This window comes from Anopheles ziemanni, chromosome 3, assembly GCF_943734765.1.
Source record: "Anopheles ziemanni chromosome 3, idAnoZiCoDA_A2_x.2, whole genome shotgun sequence".
NCBI lineage: Eukaryota > Metazoa > Arthropoda > Insecta > Diptera > Culicidae > Anopheles > Anopheles ziemanni.
The window spans coordinates 17433571-17442342 of record NC_080706.1 but is presented as its reverse complement, the minus strand read 5'-3'; positions in this window follow the sequence as shown (position 1 = coordinate 17442342).

Genomic DNA, 8772 nt, shown 5'->3' with positions numbered 1-8772 from the left:
ATGGATACATTTTGTAATGGATACAGTTCGATCGTTACAAAAGGAGCAGATATTTTATTATTTTCTAAAATTCAGTAGAACCGTGTTGAAATGGTTTTCGAACAACCCATGACAAAGGTAAGAGCAGTTAGATTAGTTTCCAACTATTTTTCAACATGGTAAACGCAAACATTCCATCAAGCGTATCATATACTCACAAACACACACACATGCACATCACACACACACACATAAACACATAAACCTCCGGTGCAATCAGCGATGACAAACGACATTAAATAGCGATGCTTCATTAATGGTTTATTGATCAGCAAACTGTCAATTAATTCCTCGATTAAATGCCTCACTTTACAGCTCATTTGTTACCGCTGCGAAGCAAAATGGCGCTTTCAGCTGACTCTTGATAGCGCGGTCAGAGCCCCATGGCGTCCGGTCTTTGTTTCCGATTGCGTTGTCCTTAAATGTGCTTAAATGAATCATGCTAATGGTGTTTATGGCAGGGCAAAAAATATATATATATATATATGAAAACACAAAAATGAACCGTTGCTCGAACCCGCAAATGGTTGATTGGCCCAGTGAAGTGAAAATGGGGTAAATGTGAAGCGGTCATTACAGCACCGATGGGCTCAATTACCGCAGTGAATGGGTAATGGGATCCTTTATTCGTTTGGACGATTTTTTTCCTCCTTTGACAGAACCGGAATCTGACCTAAACTAGGGCCAGAGGAATGCTTCTGCTGGATGGGGCGACTAGAGACGCTGCTATCGATGGGGGGAAAGAATCATCTAAAAATCCCTAATTCACACACCCTTGTGAGGTTGAAGGGTAAACATTTGCACGCCCGGAAGTGCTGCCACTCCAAAGGAATCGACACGAGGAAAGCGTATCAACTTGCGGCGCTGGCGAACCATCGTTCCACCGTGGGGATCGAGGGAGCGACAACACTCTCGAGACCAGCCCGTTTAATCAACCGCAACACGCACGTATGTTTGTGGAAAAAGTTACCACCTGCTCGTCGTCCCGAGGACGCTGGACGTACCCGACTGGCCCATCCATCGTGGCTCCCACGTGGTGCTCCTTCGGGCCTCTAAATCTTCGTTATATTCACCACCAAAACACACACACGTGCCCACAGACACACTTCCGGGTTCGCTCCGGAGCGCTAGCACTTGGCTTGCAGTCCATCGAGTTCCTGGTTCCCGGTCTAATCGATGCTCTAATTTCTTCCAAATGATACCATCCTGTACCATCGTTCGTTTTCTCTTCCATCGTTCCACCTGGACGTTGCAGCCCACTGGTGATATTTTTCCCAGCCCTTGCCCACCCCTCTACCCTGCTCCATCCCCGTACCTGGACCGCATAAAGTTGTCCAAATATTTATCGAACTAATAATGTTCCCTCGAACCCCACCCACAGGCAGGGCACATCGCAACTCACCGGAAAGATAGGTTCGAACTTTATTCCGGACATCAGCTCTCCCACCCTCCGAAGGAAGCTCCACATGTTTCCCGAAGAGAGAGAGAGAGCGGAGGAGAAGCTTCCTGCTAGCGGAAAGGTGTAAATTTAATGCATAATTCATTTTTCGCAATCCTTTCGGCTACAAAGTTTCGCCGGCAGGGAGGTTTTCCTAGGGACGCACAGAACTTCATCAAGGTAACCTTTATCTCAAGGACTTATCGCCGGACTTTGCCGTAGCTTTTCACATGCTGTTCCTATGGTCAACCCCCTGCCGGTCAGTGCCTGTGTGTGTGGGTGTTTTGGTATCGGAGGTAGAAATAAGGACCGTTGTAAGGGTGCGTTCTTTCATTTTTGGCCTCTCACTTGGCTTTTCTGCCGCTTACCTCTTACCGGTTTCCTTTTTTTTCCTCCTGCCTAAGTTATCGCTCAATTCTTGAAGCTTCAAGGATGTAGCGATTTTCTATTAGGAACACCCAACGCCCGCCCGGCATTGTGCACACTGAAACCCAACCGGTGGTTGGACGGACGATCTATCAAAATTTTATCTTTCGACACTTTCCACACACGTGTCCCCCCCCCCCCCCCCCCCCCCCCGGAACGCTACCACCCTCGCCGTGGTTTCCCCGGATGGGAATGAAAATTGTTGTTGGCCGATCGTCTCCCGATGCGTGCGGTTGAGGTTTTGAAGCTTTTCATGCAAAGTTTTGTTGTGCTCTCTCCTTCTCTTCATCTCACACCAACCCATACTCACCATAACCTCAGTCAACCATCAGTAGCGGCAGTTCGCAGGAATACGCTTTTCCTCGAACGACTTCGGAAATCTTCTCAAACGATGAGCCACGCTGTTGTGGGGAAGGAGGATATTTTTCCAAGAACCATCACGGTGTGTGAGTGTGTGTAACGGTCGCATCGCATAATGGTATGTGATCGGTCGGTGTCGGTGCGTATGATAATATTTTATTCAAACATTGTCAGAAGAAGCGATAAATCTCCGTTATAATATGAAGCCAAGATTTGAACGGAGGAAAACCTTCGCACCATTGCATTTGACGTGTCCCGGGGTGATCCATAACAGTGGCGTATATGATGATGGTTAAACGAACACCAGCGAATGTAACATTTGCAACTTTAAATAATACGATTTTTGTTATAACTGTCCAAATGGAACATATTTGCATGAAAAAGATTTTGATACATTCCTATTTCTCTAATATATTTTATTATCAAACTACAGACTTGAAACACAAACTGAAAAAAACTATAAAATCAATAACAAATATTTCTCAATTTGTATGGCTGCTTGTTTGCCTAAGGATGACTTAAATGTGAATTTCAAATAGAAATGTTTGCTATTGTTGTTATTGAAATTCTCGAAAAATCGCTTCTATAATTTTGAAACAAGTTCGGTGCAATTTTCTGCAAATATCTACACCAACCCTGTACAAATTCGATTCGGGTGAGTGGCCAACGGGCCAGGTATGGCGCCGGAAGATGGACGAGTCAATCGACAATGTGGCAACAATGTGATGATGCAAGCCTACGGATCTGATGACTTTTGACAGCTCGCCTCGCCACCGCGTCTCGCCCCAACGGGTTGGCCCAATTTTCTCGGGCCCGGAAAAAGAGGAAAACGAGGCAGATGCCACCGGGGATTGTCGTGATTCAACGGTGAATCGGTTTAGAAATGACATTTATATTCAATGCACCATGAGCCGACGCTGTCAATGGTGGCGATAAAATAATGGGATCACCCACGGTGACAGGACGTTTTTTCCTCCTCTGTACCACGTGTTATTTTAAAGTGACGGGAATTGGGGCCCGGAGGGAAATGTAAAAAAAAACTGGGCCATTAACATTTTGGCAAGCGTTGGCGCTTTGCTTCGGCTGTCAAATTTCCGTATTACGTATCCTCCGTCGTCGTCAAAAAGTCGTCTGCCAACAGCCGGGAAACCTCCTGGGACATTAATTGTTCGATTTTTGTTTGCTTAGTTGGTGGGTGAATAGAGTACAAACCACACATACACATTCCAGGCGTTGGACAGGCTCCCAGAGAGGGTCTTCTGGTGGATGAAATTGAGCTAGAAAAGGGGAAAAGGATTTCGTTTTAAATATTCTGGCTCAAGGGGTGGAAAAGGGCCTTGAAAAGGTCCACGAACCGGACGGGCGCAAGGGGTGTGGATATGGATGGCAATTTTCAATCCTCTCCTCGAGAGCTTCCCCTCTGGACCGAGAGTACTCGAATCTCGAACGACTCGTTTGGAAACGGTAGTCGGACGGCAAAGTTTGCTTATCAAATTATTGAACTGTGGAAACGGAAACTGACCAACAATCGGGTGATGATGATGGCGATGGCCAACTGGGCTACCAGTTGCTACCGAAGCCACCGACGATGGATGGAGTCGTAGGCATCGACGCAACTGTTGCTCGGGCAGCAGGAGTAGGTCTTCTCACGACCTTCAAGCTCCCTCGCCGTGGGTAGTCACCCCGATTTCGGTCGACTAACTGTTGCATGAGGACTGACCGGACGACGGGCTACGGACGACGCCGCTCGAAGGATGCTATCATCCGATCGCCTCGAGGATGGAATTACGAAACCGATATCGAGGTTGTTTTCGGGAAGAGGCGTACCATACGCATGGCATGTGCAGGTTCGGTGGATAGTTTCAGGCCACCTACGGAATACGTTCAGCACAATCGAAGCGAAGCGGTCTCGGTCAGCAGGACGAGTTTCTGTGCTTTCGGGCCGCATGTTAATAGAACATTAGCCAGGGACGCGGTAATCGATATTTTCTAGCCATCCGAGCTGCCCAGCCTGATGGCAGGAAACTCACACTCTTTTCAGACGACGTAGGCGTTGAGCTGAGAATTTGTGTCTAGAATTTTAACTTAATTCCACCACGGTTAAGCGCACGGGCCTCCGTATGCAATCATCTCGAAACGAGGACGTTGAGAGATATGAAATCGATATATTTGAGTCTCAAAAAAGTGTAAATCGTTCCTACTCATATTCAACCCTCACCGCTTTTTTTCAAAAATTTTCTAGCAATTAGTTTAAGTACATGTACTTAAAATTTGATGTCGCTAGAAAACCATCCTAATTTCTAACGCAAAAGGTGGAAATGCTGCTCAGAGTCTATTTATTCCGTCCAGTAAATTGAGCTGCACCATCCTTGCCCCTTCTTTGACCCATTTAAGAAGTCGAATATCAACTCCCCAGGTCCCAGAAAACTTCCACAAGCTGTTGCACAGTTGAAACCCTTTCCAAACGGCTGTTGCAACTGACGCCCGGATAGGATTGTGTTTAAGATTTTTCATTCGAAACATTTGTCAATGCAGCTTCAGGGACCCGGTTTCACTCGAGGGATTTTTCCCCAAAGCAACAACCAACGAGAAGTAAGGAAAGATAGAGGGAAAGAGAAAGAAAGAAGAAACACCCGAATGAAACAAATCATAAAACTTTTAAGCCAACGGGGGCCATCGTGCTTCCCCCGGCACCCCGTTTCGGTTCGGATACTTTCTGGTTGCATAAATTATTCTACCGCTCCGAAAGGTCACCAAACGCTGTCAAACACGATTGCAGACTGCAGACTTCTGCAGGCACGGTTGGAAGGGGAAAAGTGGGTGGGAAAAAAACCCCAACCGAACCGAAAACCCTGCTTGTGCCCAACAAAGTACGGCAGGACTTTATTTTCCCAAAGCGCAGCCTGTCAAACGCGATTGCTTGGATGCATTGTGTCAGCTGTTTTTATGACGCGAGCAGCCAGAGCAACAACATCCTACGTTTGTGTGTCTGGCTGTGTGTGTGTGTGTATGGGGACCAAATGTTCGAGAAGTGGTTCGACATTCGATTCGTGCCCGACTTTTCACTTTACCATTTTTACGTTATTTTTTGCCCCAAGATGTCGTGATGGAGTTAGCAAAAAGATGGCGGACGGGGAAAACATGAGCAACCTGAACGTGACGAACCTGACGTTTGACGTTCGGGTGCGTTTGTGTGCCCGTGCGCTCGTTTGATCGCACCGTCGCTTTCCGCCAACCCGGCTGTCATCTGTCAGGCCACAGTTCCGGTTGGGGCACACGCGGTGAAACTACACGTCAAGTGAAAGATAACGGAACAAACCCAAAGGGAACCAAACTGGTGGTATGGGGACTTAGATGAATTCAACAAAAAAAAAAAAAAAAAAATGGGAAAAATCTAAAACAAAAGCACAACGAACGCAACGCACGGAACCGGCGACACAGTTTTGGGGCAGATTATTGCCATTTCTCTACGATGCCTGGCCGACCCGGAAGCTTAGGCTCACAGTATGACATGGCATGGCACGACCCGGCCGTCCGACGTCGGTATGCTGACGCGCGGGAAGTGGAGTGGAAGTGATGAGATTGAAATAGTATCTCCGGTGACACGGCGGAGAGGTCATGTGACCGTGGGATCAAAGCTGAGTCTGGCATTTGAGAGGGAAACAAACGGTGGGCCGGCTTTTGGAGTGGACCGTGTTTATGTTGTGCCGTTCCGAGGCTCCGATCGTAGACGTTTCGCATTGAAGTCTCGGGGTCGGGGTGAGAGTGATCCGTTTCCCGTTGCTGGTGGGGAGCGGGCTGATGAAGCCAGACTTTTCCGCGTTTCGGTTCCACGCAGACAATCTGATCCTAAAACAAAGGCAGAACATGTCGGGGGCTTTTTTCCCTCATCCCTCTCTCTTCCCCCGGCGCCGAACTCAACTCGGTGGGAATGGTCGTGTTCAGGAAGCGCGCTAGGATATCCGGCTGTGACGGACAGGCCTTCGATGAGGGTGGGATTTTCCGAGCGAGTGAGATGCTAGCTACCAATGAGCCAACGAAAAAGAAAAAAGGAAATACTCTCCCCAGTATCTCATCGTCTTTCCGACTCGAAAACGGAAACGCCGTTACCTGTCCTTGGTTGGCAAAGTTAAGCCCCCGGCTGCTGCTGTCCGGCCTGTCACAACCGGATTTTGGTGAATCCGGACCGGTCATCCGGCTCGTCCGGTCACCCGAAACGGAGAAGATTATCAGACGCGGGCGAGATAAGGTTTGTCATCCCGTCCGACACTTCCTGGGGCGGCTGCTCGCGAGGACGACGCGGTGCACACTCCTGCCCCGGCGTGACATTTATCATTGACACACAGCGCTGGGGCACGGGTGGAAAAGTCTTTCTGGTGGTGGGCAAAAGCAAAAAAAAACCTAGAAAAAAGGAAAACTCCATCCCGACACCAATCCCCATTTCCATTAGAAATAACGTCTCGCTGGGATTTGATTTTTATTCATCTTTATCAGATTTATTGGAACAGTTTGCGTTATTTTTTTTTATCGGCATTTCTTTCCTCCCGTTTCCTCTCTCATACTTTATGTCCCCCATTGGTTTTTGTAACACTTTGAATGCAATATTTACAGAGCAGCGCTTAGAACTCTATTCGAAGATCGAGATGGATGTGACAGCTTTGATACGTTTGTTTCACCTTATGATTATGTAGTGGTTGCCTTTGTTCTGTGTGTTCTCGCTAACCCCTCGCGCAGTTCGATTAGATCGACTTTTCTTTTCTTCTATCGTTCTTCGCCTCGTTTTCATTCACTTAACTACGAGCGTCGACCCGTCTTTCTGTACGCTCGATTGCTACTAAATTTTTCATCTTTTATCAATGTATTCAAGACTCCGTCCTTCTATTATTTACTAATGTCGTTCACTCACTCGTTTTGTATATTTGATAGATCATTTATAGAGTCGACTTTTGTAGAGTTCATCTACAGACTTTCGACGTTTTGCCGTGGTTTGTCGGCTCTTATATTTTCTTCGCTTTAAAATTTACTCTAACGGGCCTATCCGCCCAACGGTTTTCCGTTGATATCCAGATACCCATCGATGGCAGAAAAGGAAACGAAAACAGATCACATTCTGCTATGCACTAGAGTAGTAAACATTAAAGCTTAAAACAAGCTTCCACTGACTGACTGGTTGGGATGGGTGTATCAAAGCGGGTTTATATGTTTCACATTATATTATACATTTTCGGACGACGTTTGACCTAGAAATCATCCCCGCTGTGAATGTCGAAACAAGTTAAAAGAGTAGATCAAACAAGCCTCAGCTTTCACACTTGTACCAATGCAATCAGAACAATCAGAATGAAACAAAACAAAAGAAAAGCATAATAAAACGGCATTTATGTTAAGCAATCAGAAACTCTTTCGATGCTTAATTTACTTGTCCGGCGGGCCTCGCTTCGCTTATTGACCACCGACAATAATGGCGCACACTTTGCAGCTCATTAAACGTTTTCAAATATTGAAATGGAAAAGAAATCGGAAAAAAAGAGGTCGCAATATGGGATTTTAAAATAACTCGGATTAAAACAACAACGAGCCCAACCAAGTGGAGCATGAATAATCTTTAGGTTGGTTTGCGGGTTGTTTTTTCGTTCCGGGGGCGCTTTTTTTTTATGCTGCCTGTTTCCGTTAACCTCAAAAATCACCAGCAAACAGTGTCTGTACAAATACGCGTTTATAATAAGCGAAAAACAAGGCATGACAAAAGCTTTCGCACAAAAAAAAAAAAAAAACTTGTACCCAGCTGGGTTGATAAAAACAGGCACAGTATAAAAGCGATGCTCAAAATGGGCGTTTGAAGTGAGGAAAAAGCGAAACACCCTACCCTCAAAGCAGAACCGATGAAGATCGAAAGCGATGCTATATTTGGGAGGAATTGAAAAAAGGAAAAAGTCGAACATTGTAAAACAAAATCACGAAAACGTGGAAGGCAACAAAAAAGAAACACCAGTGTCCTGAAGCGCTCGAGGGAAAGCGTGCGCCCAATCTCGGCCGGCTGCCCACGATGTGCACCGATGGGGGAGATGTCATTAATTTTCATAATTAATTACTTGCCCTTCGAATTAAATTCAATCATAAATTATGCACCACCAGACCAACCTTTCGTTTATTTCCTGTCTCTCTCCTTCTCTTCTTTTCGCTTTATCTGCCTTCTGTTTTCGGCCGGTGCTGCTTTCTTGTTGCCGTTGTTTATGCTAGATACGCAGCGATCTGGTTTGTGTATCGCTTTGGCGCTCGAGCGTGCCTCGAGATTGCATCCGGCAAAAGTTCATCGGTTTTCTTTCGGCGGCGCCCCCCGGTAGGTGGCGTGGAAATAAGTGAAAATGTTATTAAATGAAAACCACGGCCAAAGAGAAACTAAAAGGATTGAAAAGAAAACTTCGGCCACTCGTCCGATGCGAACGGAAGGATACACGCTCAGCGTTTCGCTGTGTCGCGGCTGGTGGAATTAATTATCGCTAGATATT